Raw genomic sequence first — 23,771 nt, forward strand, 5'->3', positions numbered from 1 at the left:
CCCTAGTTATCCATTGAACGTAGCTAACTTCATATTTAGCTTATCACATCTGGAATTAATCAAGATTCACGTTTACAAGCAACAAAAACTGACTCTGGACAACATAAGCAGAAAAAATTGATTTATGAAAGGTGTTGAGTAGCTAACCAAATTCATTGGAAAGCCAGAAACTCTGACTCAGAATATAGGCAGGAATCAGTCTCCATTTTCCAGTAATGATAATCTACATAAGTTATACCAACCTACTCACTGAGGCTGAAATATATATCTTCTTAAAAACATCTTAGAGCTAACAAGTAGTGAGGAGGTACTGAGAAAACAGCCAGAATAGGAGATTCCAGAGGCATAAGCATAAGTAAAGCACTAAGTGTTGCTTTTCCATAGGAATACTTGCAGATCTGGAAGAAACAGTTTTAGGTGAGTTGAACTACATTGTAAATGGCCTAAAAGGACTTGAGAGAAAGCTAAGACCTCAAAAAGGTCAGACCCCATGTATTAATTTTGTATTGCCGCATTACAAATTACCATAAATATTGTGGCTTAAAACAAAACCTATTTATTATCACATAGTTTCTGTAGGTCAGAATTCTGTGCATGGCTTAGATGGGTGTCCCTTTTCAGAGTTTCACAAGGCTGGCATCAAAATGTTAGCTGAGCTGCATTCTCATTTGTAGGCTCAATTAGGGAAGGACCCACTTCCAAAATCCCTTGGTTTATTGGCAAAATTTGTTTCCTTCCAGATGTAGAATTCATGTAAATTTGCTTCTTTAGATCCAGCAATGGGGAGTCTCTCTGGTACTTTGAGTCTCTAATTTCCAGGAAAGATGGGATCCTTTGTTAAAGGTTTCACCTGATTAGGTCAGGCCCACCATCGTCAATCTTCTTTGATGACTCAAGGTCAACTGATTAGGGAACTTAATTAAATCTGTGCAATACCTTCACTTTGGTCATTTTCTATTGGTTAGAACTAAGTCTCAATTTCTGTCCACATTCAAGGGGAGGGGATGATACAATGGCATAAATAGTAGGAAAGTAACAAAAGAAGAGTAAAAGACACATAAAATGGCTGAGAAAAATAGGAAGTATATACTATAATATATAATAAACTTGTAGATATAAACCCAAATAGATCAGTAATTACATTAAACATAAAAGGACAACTGATTTAGATAAAACATGATGATTGTCAGATGAATTTTTAAAATTAAATGCTACTGTAAAAAACATAAGGTGAGCAAAAATTTGAAAATGATAGAAAAAGATAAAAACAAAAGAAAGCTAGTGCTATAATAATGTCAGACAGATTTGACTTTAAAGCAAACTTAATGAATATGGATATTTCAAAATGATTTTTTAAAGATTCAGGTCACCAAAAAGATGAAATAATTTTATATTTCTATGAATTGAATCATCTAGCTTCAAAATACGAAAAACAAAAGTTGACAGAAACACAACGAGGAATGAAATTTATCACTGTATGGTATAATTTTAACTATTGTTTCTCATTAACTGATTGAATAAGTGAGAGATTAAGTAGACAAAAATTAGTACTATTTGAACAATATGTTTAACATGCTCTTAAGTTGTTTACATATATAGGTCACAACACTCCAAAAGTGCAGAATACACATTATTTTCAAGAACAGAAAGAAATATTTATAAAACTTGGCCACCTGCTGAGCAATGAAGCAAGTTTCAATACATTTCAAGTTTCAACACATTTTAAACGACTGACATAATGCAAACTAAGTTTTCTAACCACAACACAGATACACTAGAAATCATTAACAAAAAAGGAACATAGACTATTCTCCACATATTTGGAAAGTTAAAAATACAACTGTAAACAATCTGTGTGCCAGAACATCATAATGAAATTAAAGAATAATTTAACCTAAATAATATTTAAAACATTAAATATCAAATTCTGGGATATAGTTAAAGCTATACATAGAAGAAAATGTGTTGTCTTAAATGTATATGTCAGAAGAAAATAAATGATGAGCATACCCAACAAAAAAATTCCAATTGATTTTCAACCTAAATGTGAAAAGCAAAATTATAAAGCATTCAGAAGTCATTATTGGAGGATATATTAAGTACTTCAGAGTAAGGAAATTTTTCTCATACATTATACAAAAGCACTCAGCATAACAAAAAGAAAATCACCAAATTTATCTACATTAACTGTGACGTATAATTTAATTCAAAACTTACCTTAAAGAGAATGAAAAAAATAATGAAGAATGAAAAGATATTTATAAAACATATAACTGACAAAGGGCTTATATCCAGAATATATAAAAACTCCTACAAATCAATTTTTTATTTTTTAAAAAAGGCAAGCAATCCAATAGAAAAATGAGCAGGGAATTCCCTGGCAGTCCAATGGTTAGGACTCCACACTCTCACTGTCCAGGTTCGATCCCTGGTCTGGGAACTAAGATCCCATAAGCCCCATGGTGTGGCCAAAGAAAAATGAGCAAAATACCTAATAAACACTTCACAAAAGACAAAATCCAAATGGGCAATAAAGATATGAAAAGGTTCTCAAAATTATTAGTAAATCATGGGAATGCAGGTCAAACCACGCTCACTAAATTGGCAAAATACTTTTAAAGTCCTGGAAACATCAAAAGTTAGTACAGATGTGGAGCAAAAGGAATTTCTTATACATTGTTGGTGAGAGTGTAAATTAGTGCCACCATTTTGGAAAATAATTCGGCATTATCTAATAAGGTTGAATGAACAAATGTTGGGCGGCAGGGATATTGAATAATATTCTTCTGAGATGGAACTTGTAGACTAAAAAATGAAGCAGGCAACTCCATAAGTGCAATTATGAAGTTTACTGTGGGTAAATTACATATAAGCAGGATCAGGCTGACCACGATCCAGAGGAAAAAGTAGCTGCACTCCGCACCACCAGAAGGGGCAGAGGGGAATTTAAAGGGGCCAAGGCTAAAGATAGAATCTGACTACTAAGGGAGAAGCACATTTGCACCAATGGGAAACAAGCATTTTTCCTCCCTCTGGGGATCTCATGACCATTATTACTCGAGGACCATTAATCATCTACATCAACAAAAGGCATGCTTCCAGTTTTCATATCAGATGAAGGCAAAGGTAAAAGTTGATAGGGAACTTATCTGGATTGGGCATATTCCTTGTGACTAGGCTAACGCTCACTCTCACAGAAAGGGGAGTGGCTAGGACTACGGGCCTAAGATGGAGCTAACAAAATGAGGCCAGTGTGGTGCCTTTGACCAGCATTTCACTCTTGGATATACGCCTTAGAGAAATGCTTACAAATGTACACCAAGAGACATGGATTATAATGTTCATAGGAGCAGCATTGTTTGAAATGGTCCTGGAGTGAAAACAACCAAATGTTCATCAACAGTTGAATGAATACATACATTGTAATATTTTATGCAATGGAGTTTTACAAAACAACAACCTTGAGTGAAGTATAGCTATATGTTGCTACATGTGGATAATTCTTACAAATAAATATTGAACAGAAGAAAAAGAATGCAAACTGATATGTAGCTTCTTGTATAATGTTTTTAAATTTCAAGAACACAAAATTAGACTATATTGTTAAGGACTCATGTACAATGATAACACTATAGACTAAAGCAAGTAAATGCTTATCATAAAAGCCAGAATAATCTTATTTCTGTAGGGTATGGTGTAGTTAAAGGAATCTGAGAAAGGATACATTGGCAGCTTCCGGGGTGCTGTCAATTTTTAAATTTTTTATTTTGTTTTATTTTTGATTTTTTTGCTACAGTCAATGTCTTATTTATTGATTTGGGTTGCTTTTATACAGGTGCTTGCTTTACAATCAATCACTATACTGTACAGTTATGTTTTATGTACTCTTCTCATGTTATATCTCACTATAAAAGTTAAAAAAAATTAAAAACACTGAAAATAAATCGAGAGGAACCAAGGGAAGCTAGACAATAAGTAATGTAACCAAGCTCTCTGCCTCAGTACTTTTCAAAAGCTATGTAGATGATTCTATCATACATCCATAGTTGAGAATCAGTGTTGAGAAAAAAAAAGAATATCTTAAGCACAGTGCTTGACATATGTTTGTGTCAATCAACATCTGTCCTCCCCTGAAGATGACTGACAGTTCTTTTTGTCCATCTCTGAGCAAGTAGGTCCTGGAGCAAACTATCAAAAATAATTGTTATAATGAGTTTATATCTGTTCTTAAATCACTAAAGAATTAGAAAGATGTATTTAAATATGTTGTAGATTGGATAGGGTTATGGGAGATGAAAAATTATTTCTGATGGTGTGTAATATATACAGGCTATAACAAAAAAATAGAAATAAATGAAAACATTAAAACCTTTCAAATGGGGACTTTATGGTATAAAATGGGAATTTTAGAATTCTGAAAATCATGATTACTTAGGCAAATACCAGTTTTGTAAGTCAATCTTTGCAGTAGTGACTGAAATGGCACTAAAGTTTTTAAAAGTGTGGCAGTTTTTTTGATATATGGTGAAGGGTGTGATGGTATAATTCATAATGGTATTCTGTAATTAAAGAGGATTATTTTTCCTAGGCAACTTTATTTTTTTTTAACTGCTTTGGTTTAAGGAAATAGAAGAAAGAATGAAATAAAAGTCACAGAGAGTTCTTTAGGGCTATGAGGGTGTTTTTCCCTTCAGTTCGATTTCAAGAATTGATTAAATATGGAAAGGTTTGTCTAGCTGTGACAAAGTTGATTTTTTTGTGAACAGAGAGACACAAGGAAGACATTTCTGGATAGCTTCATGAAGGGAAGCAAGTTGAGGAAACAAGAGAGATGTTACAGATTCAGCACCACACAATTTCTCTCAATAGAGACTTTATTCAATGAGTCCAGTATTTTCCAACAGATGGGGCTGATGAGGCAGGTGTGGAAGATTTGGGCTGAGAGAGAAAAGGGGGAAAGGGCCAGCTATGACTGGAGGATCAGCAGCATTATTTCTGCAACCAGAACAGGAGCCGGAGCACTGCAGTGAATATTATAGCATAAACTGCACCCCAGAGAGAAAAATGGCTATAGGAAATTACATCCCCATTGCAGCTGTCATAGACACTGGCACCTTGGTAACACATGTTTTACTCAAAAGCTGTTTGTATGAAGACAAAACTAAACAACCAGAAAGCCACGGTTTGGGGGTGGGGGGAATTCGACAATTTGTATACACGCAGAGGGAGACTCATAATAGGGGGTTTTAGGACATTTGTATGGCAAATGTTGAGTAATCATCTCAATTTTTAAAAAAAAAAATCAAGATTTCCATCAAATACTTTTTTATTATTTAATAGATTTTCTCCTTATGATTATGATAAATTGCTTTTGTATCTCCTTTTATAGATGAAAATTATTTACTAATTTATCACTTTATCTGAACAAAGCTGTCTGTGTTTTGAAACCAACTATCTACAAATATTAGCTCATCAGATCTACAGTATGTCTGGGCAATGTCTGTTGGATTTGCTATACTACAATTAAAATAATACTTAATGCTTAAAGACTCATTAAGAAGTAATTTGCTGCCCAAGTACCCATGCACAAGAATTTACACTGCAGTATTTCTTACTGTAACAAAATACTATGAAAACTACAAATGAATAAATTAATGCATAGTTATGCTATAGAATCCTGTCCTATTTAAAATTATGAAAAGGAATGAACTAGAACTTCCTTGTAAACATGATTAGCTGACAAAAATAGAACGCAGAGTGAGAAAATAAAGTTCCAGAAGAATTCAGAGCATAATTTTCTAGTTCTTACTGGGCACCTACTGTATACCTGGAACTATGCTAAGGACTTTAAGTACATTATCTCACTTTATTATCATCTTTATTATCCCCATTTATAGATGATGAAATTGAAGTTCAGTGACTTGCCCAAGGTCACACAGCTACTGAGTTGTGGAGCCAGGATTTGAACCCAGATCAGTCTGATTCCAAAACCTGAACTCTCAAACACTGTGGAGTCAAAGCAGAACTAAAACCTATTGCTCCCAGCATTCATGACACCTTTCTTGTCTGGGTCACCCGAGGAGTCTTCTTGGGGAGAACAGAACACCACAAGCTACATTAACTATATTCATAATCCAGTGAGATACATGCAAATTAAACTTATAAGAGATAGCAACCGACAACTTCTGAACTAGCTATTCTAGGTTCAGGACAGAATATTTGTGGCACATGTAGTCCACACATACCTACAAAAATGATCAAACACATTGCACACCTCCAAGAGGAGTTATTCTCACAAAATGCAGTATGAGTGGTGACCCTGAGGTGGGACAGTCTCTATTCACTACTGAATCAAGCACACCAGCACCAGGATACACAGTCTACATTATACCATAGATAACATATTCCTTTCATAAAAGATGCATTTGTTGTGGAGTGTACTTTGACATAATGTTACTGGCTTAAATAAAGGTAGTTTATAAGAAATATTTCTATGAAATAAATATGACCGTTTTATTAAGTAATCACGACTTCACTATACCTTAGGTGAAGGTATGTTCCATGACTCTGGAACTAGACTGACCGTGTAAGAATCTGGCTTTAATACTCATTAGTTATGTGTCATTAGTTAACTTATTTAACATCGCCCTGATTCAGTTTTCTCATCTGTAAAATAGAATTTTTCCCATAAAGGTTTTGTAAGAATTAAGTGAGTTGTTACAGGTAAAGTGCCTAGACCAGTGCCGTGCAGATGGTAAGTACTAGCCAATTGTTAGCCATTGTCTTTGTTGCTGTTTATATTGTTGTCGGCATTGTATACTACTGAGCATCATCTTTATGTGCAAGACATCGTTAACTGTCCTTAGGACAAAGAACAGTATTTGAATGCCCTGAACGGTTGGTCGATACCAGAAGTGAGAGTCAAAATATTTAACAATTCTGATATGGGCCCTCAACCAATCAGAGGGGAGACCAGCTATAAACAACATCTATGGCTGTACTGGTGCATACTAGTTCAATATCAGCCCTGGTCATAGTCTATGAACAATACAAAGTGGAAAACCATCTCAGTTAGAAAGCCCATAAACGTTTGTGCTCAGCCATAGCAAGTGTCTAGCACTCCAGGATAGGCATTTACCTCATTTGCTCCTATTTTTAATCCCACTTTCAAATTCTGTCTTTGCAATCTGTTGTAACCACTCTGGAAAAAGGTGTCAGAATGATTTAGTTCTCCCATAGTATTTCAGATATATACAAAACTAGTGTGAAAAAGACCTCTGGCAGCCCAAATCTTTATGAACTTAGAGAGGAAATTAATCTGCATATTAAAAACTCACACCAAATTCTTCAGCTCAGAGTGCATATAAAAAAATTGTGTGTGTGTGTAGTTTAAAAACAAAGAGAAAGCGAGACAGAACAAAATGCATGGGAAGAGAAAAATAGAAACAAAAACAGAGGAACACACTACTGTTAAGATTCATAGCAAAGAAACAGGAAATACAGTGAAATTATTTTCCTTACATTTTATTTATTTTTTTAAAGATTTTTTTGATGTGGACCATTTTTAAAGTCTTTACTGAATTTGTTACAATTTTGCTTCTGTTTTTTATGTTTTGGTTTTTGGCCATGAGGCATGTGGGATCCTAGCTCCCCGACCAGGGATTGAACCCACACCCCCTGCACTGGAAGGCAAAGTCTTAACCACTGGACCACCAGGGAAGTCCCTTTACTTACATTATTTTTTTTTAATAAATTTATTTATTTTATTTATTTTTGGCTGTGTTGGGTTTTCATTGCTGCATGCGGGCTTTCTCTAGTTGCGGCGAGCAGGGGCTACTCTTCATTGCGGTGTGCGGGCTTCTCATTGCAGTGGCTTCTCTTGTTGCAGAGCACGGGCTCTAGGCGCATGGGCTTCAGTAGTTGTGGCTCGCGGACTCTAGAGCGCAGGCTCAGTAGTTATGGCACACGGGCTTAGTTGCTCTGCGGCCTCTAGGATCTTACTGGAGCAGGGCTAGAACCCATATCCCCTGCATTGGCAGGCGGATTCTTAACCACTGCGCCACCAGGGAAGTCCCTCCTTACATTTTAATGTGATAAAATTTTGTACAGTGTAAAATAGAGAAATAAATGGTGCATCTGTCCCTTTAAAATAAACTAGCTTTTAGTCTAGGATTCAAGCACATTTCTGTGGGTATCCCTTTCATGGAACTAGTTGTACTCAAGAGCTAGGAACTACGGTCGTGAAAGCAGTACAATCTTCCAGCTTCTAGAGAAAAGAAGTGCAGAAAACGGAAAGGAGTCCATTCAAGAGTAACCAAATGAATGGGTCAATACAGATTTAGAATACTCTGTATCCTAAATGTAGCCCAATATCAAAATAGACCAATAAAGAGTTCCATCATGGTAAGTATACAAACATGAATTCAAATACACTAAAGCAAAATCCAAGAATACAGAGCAGCTTTTTAAAAAGAGAATAAAGAACAAATACTTTAATGCATTGTTATTTTAATTGAATAGGCTGAACTTATAGCTTTCTGTTTACATATTTCAAAGGGTGATTTGAAACATAAGATGTCAAGTTATGGTGTATGGGAAAGAGCTATGAACAAATAACCAGTCTGAGTTTTAATATCAGCTCTGCCACTAACTTGGCTGTGAGACCTTGGACTACTCATCTCCTCTCTCCAAACATTAATCTTCTGTTTTGATTTAGATCAGCTTCGAATTGCTTTGATTGAGACCCACGGTAAGAAATATACTTTACAGTATGTATTGTATGACACCCAGCATAGTTTGAAAACACTACACTAGATGATCCTAGGATCCATCCAGAGATGATACTCTATGACTAAGGTTAATTAAGCTGGTGTTGACACTGCAGGAGTCTCTCATTATCTTAATCGGATCTCTTCTGAAAATACAGTGAAAAGTAAATTTTTAAAAAGTGGAATGCTATATTTCATTGTTTTTAATGAGAAAAGTAATAATGTGTTCCCAGCTCATCTAGTAACACTAATCATCTTCCCAAAATACTCCTAAAGTGCTGTTAAAAACCTGTGTAATAATTCATCAAGGATTTTGGTGTAATATAAATAATTAAAAGACCAGTTTTCCAATTAATTGGCAATGAAGCTATTAGTGTTTTTGTGCACTATGAACAGTGGTGTGCTGGAGCTGTTCACAGTGGCTTGGCTCACAAGAGCCAGTTTTTTAAATTACAAGGAATATCTGAACCAGTTGTTAAACAGTAGCTTGAAATAGGCTATAGTAGAAGTATTTACACCACAGGAATCACCAAATGCTACATATCAAGGCTTTCTCCCTCTCCCCAAATCCAGACCCAATTGTTAAACATTTACCAGACTGTAAAGTACAGAGCTAGAGAAAAGAAGCCATGACTCAGAGGGTTAGATGGTGGTGCTTTCACCCTATTTTGATATATAGTAGTTTTTGTCGTTTTTCTTCCAATAGTATCAATATTAACAATTGTTAATTAGCATTATAGATACAGGTGTATGTGCCAAGAATTACACTAAACTTTTCATGTAATCTTTACAACCCTTCAGTGTAGTTATATTCCTATATTTAGACCCTGAGAAAATACATTGTGCAAATTGCCACAACTAGTAAATGTTGGAATTTGAACTCGGAACTGTTGGAAAGTATATCCCATGTACTTTTTCTTTAACACGTCCTTATCACCATCTGGAGAAATTCTACCAATATTTCAATGTCCTATTCAAACATGTCATTTCCATGAATTCTTCTCTACTACATATATTAGAATTGGCTTGTCATCCTGTTAACTCTTATCATTATGTCTGATTTTCTTATAGCATTTAGCATATGCTTCCGTGTGTCCAAATTATATCTGCTTCTTACTCCCTCTCCTATTTTGTGCTCAAGAACTTTTCATACATGGATGTAAGAACGAATGAAAGTAGAGGGCGACTGCTAATGGGTATGAGGTTTCTTTTGGGAACAATGTAAATGCTATGGAATTAGATAGTGCTAATGATTACACAATCGTGAATTAAAAATGGAGAAAAGACAGTCTCTTTAATAAGTGGTGCTGGGAAAACTGGACAGCTACATGTAAAAGAATGAAATTAGAACATTCTCTAACACCATATGCAAAATTAAACTCAAAATGGATTAAAGAAGTAAATGTAAGACTGGATACTATAAAATTCCTAGAGGAAAACATAGGCAGAACGCTCTTTCACATAAATTGCAGCAATGTTTTTTTGCCTCTGTCTCCTAAAGCAAATAAAAGCAAAAATAAACAAATGGGGCCTAATTAAACTTAAAAGCTTTTGCACAACAAAGGAAACCATTGACAAAACGAAAAGACACCCTACTGAATGGGAGAAAATATTTGCAAATGATATGACAGATAAGGCATTAATAATCAATATATATAAACAGCTCATACAGCTCAACATCAAAAAAAATGATGAATAAAAAATGGGCAGAAGAACTGAATAGATATTTTTCCAAAGAGGAAATGCAGGTGGCCAACAGGCACATGAAAAGATGCTCAACATTGCTAATCATTAGGGAAATGCAAATCAAAACCACAGTGAGATATCCCCTCACACCTGTCAGAATGGCTGTCATCAAAAAGAACACAAATAACAAATGTTGGTGAGGATGTGGAGAAAAGGGAACCTTAAAGTACAAAGTACACCATTGGCTGGAATATAAATTGGTGCCACCACTGTGGAAAACAGTATGGAGGTTTCTCAAAAAACTAAACATAGAACTAGAACATGACCTAGCAATTCTACCCTTGGATATATAGCTGAAAAAAACAAAAACACTAATTTGAAAATATACATGCTCCCCAGTGTTCATAGCAGTATTATTTATGACTGCCAAGATATGGAAGCAACCTAAGTGTCCATCAACAGATGAATGGATAAAGAAGATGTTGTATACATATATATATATATATATACACACACACACACACATACACAATGCAGTACTACTCAGCCATAAAAACGAATGAAATTTGGCCATTTGCAGCAACATGGATGGACTTGGAGGGCATACCCCCAAAGACAGAAAAGACAGACAAAGACAAATACTGTACAATATCACTTATATGTGGAATCTAATAAATACAACAAACTAGTAAATATAACAAAAAAGAAGCAGACTCACAGATATAGAGAACAAACTAGTGGTTACCAGGGGGGAGAGGCAGGGAAGGGCAACATAGGAGTGGGGGTTGTGTTGGGAGGTACAAATTATTGGGCATAAAATAGGCTCAAAGATGGGGAATATAGCCAATATTTTGTAATAACTGTAAACGGAAAGTAACCTTTAAAAATTGTAAGAAAAATTGAAAAAAAATTTCAAGTTCAGTTTAAACAATCACCAACTCATATAGGTTAAAAGGGTACATTTTCTGGTATATGAATTATATCTCAACTTAGAAAGGAAGATATAAAACTTTTCCAAAAACCTACTTGGTTCAGCCATATGAAACTGCCATTTTTGTCTATCAAAATTACTGACTCAGCAATTTAATAGTTTATTTTAATAATAGTAACGAGTCCTTCCCACTAATATGATAAAAACAGGAAGCTTTCTAAATAGCACTAATAATTCTAATTGCAATGAATTCTCAATTCTAAAATACCATTGAAGAGAAAAAAGCAAATAATCTCATCTGCATTGTCCACCTATCTCTCATAAATCCTCTTTTCCTTAAGCTAGTGCAGCGCTCCCCAACCTTTTTGGCACCAGGGACTGGTTTTGTGGAAGACAACTTTTCCTCAGACCGGGGTGGGGTATGGTTTCGGGATGATTCAAGCGCATTACATTTATTGTGCACTTTATTTCTATTATTATTACGTTGTATAATGAAATAATTATACAACTCACCAGAGTCCTGGCAGGAGGCGGAGCTCAGGCGGTAACATGAGCGATGGGGAGCGGCTGTGAATACAGATGAAGCTTCACTTGCTCGCCCACCGCCGCTCACCTCCTGCTGTGCGGCCCAGTTCCTGACAGGACACGGACCAGTAGAGGTCCGTGGCCCAAGGGTTGGGGACCTCTGAGCTAGTGGGTCTTTGCTTGGTAGTTCATTATTGACACTAGGAAAACTGAATTCCAATAATATCAGAACTCACATGGATGATGCAGTCTCCAAACTATAAAGCATACAAGATCTCAGAAGTTCTGGGGTGAGTTGATCAGCTACTGATAAAAAATAGGAAGCTCACAATCTCTGGGTAGCAATGGTCATGAGCTCTGGTGCAGCCCTGCACACAATGTGGAAGCTGGTAGCACTTCTAGAAAATTACAACAAAACTTCTGTACAGTCAGGAAAGCCGTTATTCTGGGTAAGCATAAATAATGAATACGTTGCTCAGAGAAAAACTAGAAAAGTTTAAATTGCAAGCAATGAGGAAACAAAGTCGGAGGAAAGAAAATACCCATAAGCTGAGTGGGGGCAGTGGACAGAGTCATTTGCTGTAGGCACATTTAACTCGTGAATCTTTCTGTTTCCATAGAGAAAATTACTCTGGGAAATATTTGTTTCATTTGTTACCAAAGATGTTTTTAAGTGAAAGTGGAAAGACATCATTTCAACTTTTCAGCTTGTCTCTTGAGCAGGGAGTACATTATCAGTCTCCTTCATTCATTGACAGAGTGCGAAGTATGAATATCTAAGGAAGCGTTAACAGGTGAAGCATGGACAGGGGAGAAGGCATTGTATTTTTAATTATGTATTTAATAAAAGCTACAGAAGAAAATAAAGGCTAGTAAAAGAACATGAGGTGAAGGAAGGTCAAAGAAGGTGCACTTCTTCTTTGTACTGGTGCTCTCTTACCCTCTCTGAAATCTGTATAAGATTTTCTTTAGAATGTTCTACTATACAGTCATAGGGTAGACTAGAACAAGAGGCATTAGCCTCCTGAATCTAGCTTGTTTACATACCATGTAGTCGCCTAAACTCAAGCATAAGTTGACTTATTGCTATGCAGATTCAATTGTGCTACTTTTTAAAACCTGCACTTCTTGCAACATAAAAATTTATCCTAAAACCCCCAAATTGGGACTTCCCTAGTGGCGCAGTGGTTAAGAATCCCCCTGTCAATGCAGGGGACACGGGTTCGAGCCCCGGTCCGGGAAGATCCCACACGCCGCGGAGCAACTAAGCCCGTGCACCACAACTACTGAGCCTGTGCTCTAGAGCCCATGAGCCACAACTACTGAGCCCACGAGCCACAACTACTGAAGCCCACATGCCTACAACCCGTGCTCAACAATAAGAGAAGCCACTGCAATGAGAAGCCTGCACACCACAACAAAGAGTACCCCCCCCGCCGCAACTAGAGAAAGCCCGCACGCAGCAACGAAGACCCAACACAGCCAAAAATAAATAAATTAATTAATTTAAAAAAACAAACCCAATTAACAATATAAGTACTGGCCCTACTTCTAGACACAGCATTATCATTGCTTTCCATTATGTAATAATACCACTGGATTGTAAACCTTTTGAAGGCAATCATTTTCTCTTGTAACGTTCTATCTTCTTTAACTTCTAGGTTGGTAGTGGTTATGTGATTGTGTCTGCATTGTTGCCCACAGAATCCTATTGTTTCTCTTCCTGAAAGCATCCTGAGATGACAAAGTCCGTAACTGAGTTAGGAAGCCTGAGGTCTTGATCTATGTGAGCATTACATTCCTTGAACACAAAATAACATATTTGAACTAGTTTATTTCTAAGTGTGTAATATACGTATGCCCATTTTCTGCTCAGATAACACCTTATCTATTAATATTTCACTTTCAATGGATGTGCTTTCCTCTCCCCTAAAATATTCAGGAATGTACATAGTTTAAGGAGATAATTATATAAAAATGAAGGTTCTTGTTTCCCTTCTAGATTATATTAATCATTATCCTGAGTGAAAATTTAAATGTGATCTATTTAAAGGGGAAATGCCATATTCATGGTATGTCTTGATGACTAAAAGTCTTTGAACAAAACCTTTCATTGCATGCTCTGGGAAAAATAGGAAAATACCTTACTGTGCAGTTGAATGCATTCGTCGCTGGTTAAATGGCCAGATACTCATAATACTGATTAATTGAGGAAGGTCTCCAGTGGAATGCCTCTCAGAACTTTGCATTGAACCAATTCGACATTTCCTGTTATCAATGATTTTCATATTTTAAAACTACATGTCATAACTTGATGTAAGGATAAAAGAATATGTTACTACTTTGAAGTAAATATTTTTCAAATAACAGAGATTGTAATAATGGGCTTAAATCAGCAAAAGAGAATTTAATGAGAGACATGTTAGGTAATTCTTGTGTCTAAGTTTGAAGAATCAAATACATAAAGTAGAGCAAGTAAAGTTTAGCTTTCTAGCACCTTGAAATTAAATGACACAGGTGTTTCTGTTTACAACAAATTCAACAGAAGTCAAGACTGTGTTGGTAGCCAAACAATCTCGTGAAGGATGGGTGAATGTCTGTCTAGACGCTAGACGTGTTTGATCCTGGATCCAGAGAGTCTCACTGGGTTTCTGTATATAGCCACAATTCAAAGGAATAAGTCTCATGTTTTTAGTGTCCTTTTTCAGAGGGAAAATAATTTAAGTTATCAGATAAAAGTTTACTCTTAATGTTTTTAAGAGTACAAAGAACAATAATGGTGTGTCTAATTTTAGGAATATACATATTTGATGTTACATTTCAAATAAAAATAATTGAATACTTTCCACTTAGTGATGGTGTAATATCTAGGTACAGAGAGCAGCCTTTAGTGCAGTACTGTACAGTGAATTTACTGAAGGTTGTATATGGGCACCTGGAAGGGAGTTGATACCATCATGTGACTTCACTCTGCACAGTAGTTCTAAATAGTCAAGTATGTTAGGGCTGTTCCTCCATCTGTGCCGTTGCAATTGCACTTAGAATAAAATCCAAGCTCTTCATGGCTATAATTCTCTGCATAGTCTGGACTTGCTTACCTTTCCTACCTCACTTTGTGCTATTCTTCCTCTTTTCACAACCCTTTAGCCCTGGTGGTCTTGGAATGAACCCATGAGTACGGTCAGATTCATTTAATGTACCTAAAACAGATAGAAAATGTCTGTAATATGTAGCACATGTGTGCAGAAAATGTAACTCAAGTAACATTGGTATAGCTTTGTCTAGGAAAGATTAAGAAATTTTATAAATACAATATCTAGGTATTACTTATGCAGCTATTTCCCATAGTTGTAATCATCATCTCTTACCAGGGCTTCCTCAAAGCCAGGACTTCTAAGTTAACCAATTCCAACTTTAAAAGGTTTTACCCATAACATCCATCCATTGAAAATATTACAAATCACAGATAATATTTGTCATGTGGGTCAGTGACCAAACAAAATATTTATTAATTTTTGTTCTATTTTATTAATGAGCATGATAGACTGAACTAAAATGCGTATTTCATTCATTTAAAATAAAATCTTTCTAAATCCCTGGGGTTGAAGGTCTGAATAGACTGAAAAGAAATGTGGGGAGAAAAGAAATTGAAGTTGTGATATGGTTTTGATTAAAGTGAACATTTTCTGAGCTTTGTAGTTAACGACTTGCATATGGAAATTATAGTTGCTCTTAATCTGCTTTCAGAAGACTGATGCAAATATTAAAAAGTAATGAACTAACAAGATTGTTTGTTAATGCCACATAAAAGTGCTAATTATACACCATTTCCTGACTACAGCTAAACCCAAGAGACATCTTCTAAGAAACTGTTAAATAAGCTTCTTCACTAGAAACATGAATACAGCTGAGAGGCATGATGAATTTCCATTAAAGGACCTCAGTGCTACCTCACCCTTAAAAAAAAATAAAAAAGAAACTAAATACAGAAAAAAATATAACATGTTAAATGTATTCAGGGAGCAAAATTATTTTGCTCGTGTAAAGTGACTCATTAATATATTCACACCTTATACTCAACATATGCTTTAAAGGGTAGATTTCATACTGAACTATATTTAGTCTATATTTGCAGGCTTATATTGTAAGGTTGTTGTGAATTTCAGCGTTATTACTTTTAATATTTTAATAGTGTCAGTCATAGCAGTAATTTTCCAAAGTACGTTTGAAATGTTAGCCTGGTGTTTGGGTTTTAGGATTCTAGCTATATTTCTACATTATTCCCATTAAGAATATTTTTTATGCAGGTGCAAGAGAGATACTTCATGGGACTTTTTCTTTGTAGAGATACCATTAAAGCAACTGCCTTTTGTCAATTATATTTTTAATTTATTTTTTCGTATGAATCCACTTTCCATGTCTAATGGTAGCTTTTTAGCAGGTAATTTATAGTTGATAGACTGCTGGTCTTTGATCATTTGCTGGGCATGTTGAATGACAATTATTTTTTAATTCTATCAACATTGACGTTGTGGTTTCTCTAAACTGGGCTCATGCTTTTTAATGATTTTCCAATCTTATTGAATATGAATGTATTTGGACCCATTGGTTATTAACCTGAACCACAGCTAGTAGCTGCTGCTTCTATGAATAAATTAGAAAAAGGTATCCACTCTGGGTGGACAAATTGGAAAAAGTTGCCTCTCCTCAGGTGTACTGCTTAGCAAGCAGAGTACAAACTGAATTTCAATCCCTACTTTTACCACTTTGGCTAGACACCCTTGTGCAGGATACAAACTGTACAACCATATTCTTGGTAGGCCTGCTCTGAACATTTTAAAGTGTGATTATCATAAATCATAGAAAACAATTTATGCTCAGTACTCCGCAGTCATGGTTAGGTTACATGCAGTTTTAAAATGCTTAAGTCATCCATGCTTGTCTTAACTCCCTATTTTTAAATTGCTCACGTTCAACAGGAAACAGTGTAGAAGGGCAAAACACTGAGCCAAATACTGTGATAATCTGAGGATCCTTGTTCCTGCCTAGATCAGAAGCATGACTCACCTACATGCTTCTGACATTTTTCTGGCTACAGTTAACACGTGCTGGTCCAGGCTGCTGGAATTAAAACTAGGATCATTGTACTTCAGTGGGAAATCAAGAACTTTGAAATTAGAAAGGATGGCAAAATGAAAGGGTTGTTAAACTGAACTTATACCTACATGCACCATGCTGCTTCAGCAGACCTGTCCGGATTTGACCCCCTGCCTGCCTAAACCTGCTATATACTCCAGATCCCATTTTTTGCTCAGCCTCCTGATTCCTGGCCCCTCTTTGCATAGAACCCCCCCCCCCCGCAACTCACTGACGCTCAATGTCTCGTGAAAACAAGTGCACAGCCAAGTATCAGATCTTGGCTAACACCACTAAAGTAGGGCCTCATTTCACAAAGGATCAAGAAACCATATGTTGCAAAGGTACAGTGTTCCAGAGTTTGTCTTAAACTCTTTGACATAAACCTCTATAACTACTCCCATCACACTTGATTTTTTTCTCACTTCCTCTGAGTACTCATTTATTTAAAATTATGATTACGGAATATACCATTCTGTTTTCTATTATATTATATAATTGTTTTGTTGAAGTGTAGAGCTGAAAGAGACCTTAGAAATCATATATGATCTCCTTTTTATCACAACTCCTAAATTTCACAAGAGTAAAAATGTTTATTATAAAAATTCAAAAATATATGGGGCTTCCCTGGTGGCACAGTGGTTGGGAGTCTGCCTGCCGATGCAGGGGACACGGGTTCGTGCCCCGGTCTGGGAAGATCCCACGTGCCGTGGAGCGGCTGGGCCTGTGAGCCATGGCCGCTGAGCCTGCGCGTCCGGAGCCTGTGCTCCGCAACGGGAGAGGCCACAGCACGGAGAGGCCCGCGTACCGCAAAAAAAAAAAAAAATCAAAAATATAGATAAGCAAAGAGAAGAAAACTGATTGTACTGGCACATACTTTTGAAATTTTTTTCACTTTAAATGCATATAAGCTTTCATTTTAAAAATTATAGTTCTGTTATTGTTCTGATGGTGGCATTATATTCTGTCATCTGAAGGGACCACAATTTAATTGGACAGTTGTCTATTTTGAAAAGTTTAGTTTATTTCTAAGTTTTTGCTGTTATAATGATGAGATGAGTCTGGTTGTAGCTAAAAATTTATCCAATATCCATGATTATTTCCTTAGGCTAAAGTCCAATACGTGGGATTCTTGGATCAAAGAACACTACAATTTTAAGGAATTTGTTTAATATTGTAACATGCTCTCACTAAATGTTCTACTTATACTCCCATAACTAGTGTGTAAGAGCACCCATATGCCCAAACCCTCCCCAACAATGGATATAATTATGTGAAAAAAACTTTGACAACTATGACAGATAAAAATGTATTTATTTTAATTTATACTTATAAACTATTTTACATGTTTATTAGCCATTTTTCTTTTGTCAACTACCTGTTAATGTCACTTATTCATTTTATATGAAGGTATACACTTTTTCTATTGGCTCACAAATTTTGTATTTGTTAACAACATTTAAACCTTTTTCTAGATATCCTGCAAAATTTCCCCAAGCTTTTCATTTGCTTTTAAATTCTGTTTATGATAATTTTGACACAGATCATTTCAATATTATAGTGTGTTCTGTTATGATTTCTGACTTTATTGTCATGAGAAGAAAGATCATGATTACATAAATATTCATTTATTTCACTAGTATTTTCTTCTAGAATTTATGGCAATTTTTATTTTCTTATTTTCATTTATATCTTTAATACATTTGAGACACATTTTTTTTTTTTTTTTGCGGTACGCGGGCCTTTCACTGTTGTGGCCTCTCCCGTTGCAGAGCACAGGCTCCAGACGCGCAGGCTCAGCGACCATGGCTCACGGGCCCAGCCGCTCTGTGGCATGTGGGATCCTCCCAGACCGGGGCACGAAGCCGTGTCCCCTGCATCGGCAGGCGGACTCTCAACCACTGTGCCGCCAGGGAAGCCTGAAACACATTTTGAAGTATGGAATAACAAGAGGATTCTGACTCTGCCACAAAGTCACATTTTGTTCTTGGTCAAATCACTAAATCTCTTGAATCTCAGTTTCTCCATCTGTAAACTGAGAACCTATCAGACCAACAGAAGACATGGAAATTCTAAATACACATGAGCACATGAGAACTCATTCTACTATAAGTGTATGTTTTCTCTCACTGAAGGAAAACAAGTGTTTTCTTAGTAATCAGTCACTTCCACAGGTGTCTGCTTGGTTTTTATTTTCTATAGCACCCAATGTAGAGCTACTCATATACTATGCATTCAATAAATGCACGTTGAATAACTTTAATCTTCAAGCCCATGGATTCTGTGTTTTACACTCTGTTATGTTTGATTTTTTGTTTGTTTGTTTTGACTAAATGAGCCTAAGACCCAAGACCTAAGGCCTCTTACTGGTTTCCCAATTAAGGGTTGACTGACCTTTGTAGGCTCCACTGCTGGCTATGCTAAAAGGATAACAGCATCAAGTTAAATAGAGAGGGTAACATTTAGACATTGGAATTGGTATTTTTCTTGTATAACTTCACTTCATGTCAAATGCCTAAAGGAGAAATGAGCTTTTACACTGTTTTGAAGTGATATGTACATGGATTCATTTGACTGGTGATGTTAGCAGTGTTAATTAGTCATAAAGTTGGACAATTTGAGATGTACATACGTTACAATTGGTTTGTGAAAATGCCTAGCACTGAAGCAATAATGTTTATGTAAATTCTGAAGAGATGATCGTTTTTAAAGCCATATCATTCTGTTAAATTTGGGATCATCTGTGATTTTACTGATAGTCTTTGTAAGACTATCTCATAGATATTTTTTAACTATGAAACATTATTTATATTTGATTATTTTCCTCCAGTTGTGACTTACTAATTAAGTAAGTGAATTACTTACTTAATTACTAATTAATTACTTAATTAGTAATTAAGTAATTACTAATGTGAATTACTAATACAAGATGTTTTTAAATTATTCTATTTATGGATAATCAACTTTTTAGTTAGGGCATTAAATAGTATCTTCAGTACATTTACTGTATATTGCTAATAGCTATTGAGCACCAGTGAGCATTAACACAATGTGTAAGGATTTTATACCTAAAAGAGGTATAAATATGCCCCCTGGGAAAAATAATAGATTGCTTGGGTTCTGGATGAAGTGTGATTAATAAAGCCAGCAACTCCACCTCAGAAAATTATGGTTTAATAGGAGGGGTGAAAAGGCAAAATTAAAAAATAATCAGTGTACCTCACTAGGGGAAAAAAAGATTGGAGTTTAAATTTAAAAAGAAAAGCAAGTTTAGGGTCTGATATATTTGAGAACTTGAAGAGGGAATGCTTTTTTGTGAGCCTAATTCATTGCACACCCTCTTCACTAATAAAGTAACCTTGATGATGATGAGTCTGCTTGTCAAGGCCAGTTTGGGGGATTGATGGAACCTAAACCAGAAAGGGCCTCCAGTTTCACATAGGCAATATGAGATTGGCTGCTATCTGAAGAGAGATGATATTTATAGGAAGGAATGAAGCAGTGGAGATAGATTCATTTTTTGGAAGGCTGGATAGTGTTTCTCTAATCAGCTCATCCCCACCCTCTCAAATGTGTGACTCCTACACAGAGCCCTTTCTTTCATGAAACACTTAATCCCTGTAACTTCCTTCTTTTCAAACTGCCCCTTTCTGTCTTCTCTGGATTATATTCTCCCATATCCAAATGTATTACTTTTCCAACAGTACTTCCACTATGAAGCTGCTTCCTCTTCTACAGCACTTCATCTCATCTCTTCTCAACTGACAGTGGCCCTGCCCCTCTCTATTTTTAATCCTCTGTCTTTCTCCATCTGTTTTTCTCTTTCTCACATGCGCAAGCACCATCCATCAACCTCCATATTCCCTGTGTTGCTTTGCCTCTGAGTCAAAGCTTTTACAATCAGGGTGTTAGAAGAAGTCAGTTATAAATGTATATTTCTCAATAAATTATATAATTAAACACTATTAGATAGACAAAGCCCTCTATGATAGGAATGATGGAGTTGTGTGCTTTACAATCTTATTTTACTTAGGGAAAGAGATTTTCAGAGTTGGGAAAAACGTGGTCAGTTTACCTCCATAGAGTATTGCAGGATACTAGTCCATTCTCAAAAAAGCAATGGTAGAGTCACTTCATGAAAACAAGTTCCACAGATAGTTTCTTTGAGAAATTGGGATGCTGAGAAAGATTTTCTGAATGGCAGTAAGTTCCCAATGGTGGGTGAGAAAGCATATATATTTAATTAGTCTTTGGCAAGAGTAGCACCTTCTCAAGCACTTAAGAAAATGACTGCGTGATGAATCACAATTTTTCTGACTTCTCAAATCTAGACTTGATTTGATAAATGCTATACATTTCCATCATTTTAAGAAAAAATGAACATCATCACAGAGAAACAGATGGGTTCTTTCACTTAATTTAGTCTCATCACTTGCTCTTTCTGTGGGAATATCACTCAATCCAGCTCATTATAAAGAAGACATGCAACGTTTTGTGATAGCTATGGAATTAACCTATGACATGACACAGTGTTCTTGATCTGTGTAAAATTTCTTTTATCTCTGGTTTTGGCCCATTGATCTTGAAATAGAGTCATTTCACGTAGTTCTGTATTAGGTCCTTTAAAAATCAACATCTGTCAATAGCACTTGATAATTCAATGCCATTGTTACAGTGCAATGTAATAGTTATGGAAGGATATCTTTCTCCATACATATATGTATGTGTGTATATATATTTTTTATTATTTAGTTATTTAGTAACAGCCATGCAATAAACCACTTGTTCCATGGTAGATGAAGATAGCACCATGATCTCAACCTTAAGACTCCAGTGAAAATAAATTTTTGGTCCTATTTTATGTTTGTTATAATAATTCTCAGAAGAATAACGTGTAATTTTGATGTCACTCTGGTTTATGAAAGACTTTAAAAATTTTATAATTCGAACTTTAACATTTTCAGTATTCTACAGTTTGATTGGCTACATGTGTACCTCTTCCAATCAGGCTACAGAAGTTGTAAACGGTACAAAATAGAAATGGCTAATGAATCATACTTAGGGACATAGAAAAGGTCAAAGTTGTACAGTTTATTATTATCTTCTAGAGAATATATAGGATATTAAAATTCTAATGCTACAGTCTTGTGACAAAGAATATAATGAGAACTATAAATAATAAACAGTACAACATGAATCATCTTGTGACAATGATTATAACTTAGAACAGGAAATACTTAACCCATTCCCATTACTATCAGGAGAAAGGGCTACTTTGTCGATGTTTTTCTTTCCCTCTTGCGGTTAGGAGCTATTTAAGCCACAGAAAAGAATGGGAAAACATATATGTTCAAGAATGTTGAATATATTGAATTATGTGCACTTTCCAAAATGAATAAGATATTTTGGTGTAGGATTAATATTAGCTCATATTGCACCAGAATAATTTAAAATTAGCTATTTTAAGGCAAATCATGTGTTTTTTAAACATTTTTTTCTACTTCTTTACTTCTTTTATTTCTTTATTTATTTTGGCTGTGTTGGGTCTTCGTTGGTACACGTGGGCTTTCTCTAGTTGCGGCGAGCGGGGGCTACTCTTCCTTGTGGTGCATGGGCTTCTCATTGCAGTGGCTTCTCTTGTTGTGGAGCACGGGGTCTAGGCACGTGGGCTTCAGTAGTTGCAGCACACAGGCTCAGTTGTTGTGCTCGTGGGCTCTAAAGCTCAGGCTCAGTAGTTGTGGCACACGGGCTTAGTTGCTCCGTGGCATGTGGCGTCTTCCCGGACCAGGGCACGAACCTGTGTCCCCTGCGTTGGCGAGCGTATTCTTAACCACTGTGCCACCAGAGAAGCCCCAAATCATGTGTTTAAAATGGGTGTTTTGCTGTCATTGAGGATGCTGGCGCCTATGATAATAAGGTAATACAGTATTTCTATACGGAAGCTGTGAATAAACAAAAATATTTGCATTTCACTTGCATTTAACAACAGGATCCCAGGCTTATTTGATACTTGTGTTTACTGAAACCTGTTATATAGGCACAGAGCTCTGCATAAACTAAAGAAAATGTATTTATCCTACACCACAGAGGTATAAAGGAAACTTCAATGCCTCAATTTGCTAATAGTTATTTTTTGTTGTGTGCTGTAGGTGCTCAGCGTTTAGAAATGGCATAGAAAATAACATGCAGAGGGTATTAGGAAAGAGAACAGAGGGTTTAAAAAGAGCAGCTTGTGTTGGTGGCACTTTCTTGTTACAGTAAATTTGTCATGGATTTCGCTGTAATTGTGAGTAAAGTCTTTCTGAGTGTTTATCGGAGCTACTTCCTTTGAGAAGGAAAACGTATCCTATTCTGCTGTCACTTACACCTTTTGGCAACTCTCCAGAGATGCAGCACTGCCGTTGACACAACAACTTGATTTCTTGTCAAAATATCTTTTAACATCTGGCTCAAAAGATATTTTTGATGACTATAAGCATGCCCAACTCCTCTGTTCATTAAGGCTGAAAATTCAATAAGTGTTTGGTACGCTGGGACTAAGCTACCTCATAGTGAGCAGCTGTCAAATGATTTGCTGCCTGCTTCTGCTCAAGCCACCACGGTGAACTGATGGAATTGCGCCAGCTTCAGGACGGAGTAAGGGGAATCTTAGCAAGCTCTATCCAGATGCTCCTTTTATCCAGTGCTCCTTGCACTACCACCTGTAAATTTAGAACAATCTATTA

This window comes from Pseudorca crassidens, chromosome X, assembly GCF_039906515.1.
Source record: "Pseudorca crassidens isolate mPseCra1 chromosome X, mPseCra1.hap1, whole genome shotgun sequence".
In the NCBI taxonomy this organism is placed as follows: domain Eukaryota; kingdom Metazoa; phylum Chordata; class Mammalia; order Artiodactyla; family Delphinidae; genus Pseudorca; species Pseudorca crassidens.